This window comes from Octopus bimaculoides, chromosome 18 (genome assembly GCF_001194135.2).
Source record: "Octopus bimaculoides isolate UCB-OBI-ISO-001 chromosome 18, ASM119413v2, whole genome shotgun sequence".
Classification (NCBI taxonomy): Eukaryota; Metazoa; Mollusca; class Cephalopoda; order Octopoda; family Octopodidae; genus Octopus; species Octopus bimaculoides.
The window spans coordinates 34135867-34137255 of NC_068998.1; positions in this window are offsets into that span (position 1 = coordinate 34135867).

Here is a 1389-nt window from a genome sequence, read left to right on the forward strand (position 1 = left end):
CCTTATATATTGAGTGTAATAGTCAGTATAATTGTTGAGTGTGATGTTGAAAATAATGTTGATGAGTTGGAGTAATGAGTATGATGCTGAATGTGATGTTGTCTGTGATTTGCAAGGGTCCTTTTGGTCATATTTGATGTTATTTGGTGTTGCTTCTTTGAAGAGAGAGACTGAAGATTTGATAGAAACTACTTTTTGTTTGTACAGCATTGTCTTTTCCTATTTGTATTGGTCTTTGTGCCTTTTTTCATCTTTAATGTCATCTTGTCATTTGATTTATTTTGAGGGATATTTCAACAGTTGTTTCCCTTCTTTACATTGTGAAGAATTAGGTATGTATAAAAAGACATGTATGGAAATATTCAACATCAACAATATTTTATGAGTGTCATTGCTGTAACAACATTTATGGATGCAAGTGTTAAAATAGACTTCTTTCATTGAATATGTCTGTTCTTTTTATCATTTATATATTATATATATATATACACATACACATATATATACATATATACATATATATATATATATATATATATATATATATATATATATATATATATATATATATATATATATATATAAATATAAAAAAGTGGAACAAAAATGCAATAGAGGACAATAAAACATCCAAACAGATAGACGATACAAAGGCGAACAAGAAAGAAAAACAGACGTGTCATTCATGGCTTTCTTTCTTAAGTAAAGTTTTCCAATCCTTCAATCTTGCTACCCTCTACCCTTCTTTCCTCCTCCTATGTGACCAGTATCTGGCCAGCCTTGATCTTTCTTTCTTAGCCTGACTGCTCACCGCCAACACCTCTTATGTCAATCTCCTATGTTTCTGCCTTGGGGCTTTCACTTTATACACGCCAACTCAATTTGATTTGTTCTCAGTCAAAAGACATCTGTTGTTATATTTTTGTTGTTTGTATTTGTAATTGTGTACCGTGTTATCCATTTTTTGTCTTTCTTGCTGTACACATTCGTTAGTTTTCTTACAAGAAATCTAATGCTCTTAACTTAGACTTTTTTAGGGGCAACCAAATCGAATAGTCTCAAGTATAACTGCCCAAAACTGTAAGAACATCTGATAACTTGATTGAATAAAGAAGCCCATGAATGACCCGTCCTTTTTTTCCTGTCCGCCTTTGTATCGTCTCTCTGTCCAAATGTTTTATTGTCCTCTATTGCGATTTTGTTCCATTTTTAATATTTATATATATGTATATATATGTATATACATATATATATATATATATATATATATACACATACACATATTATATACAGATATACATATACTTTAATACATACATATATATATACATATATATATATATATATATATACACACATATATATATATACATATATATGTATATATAT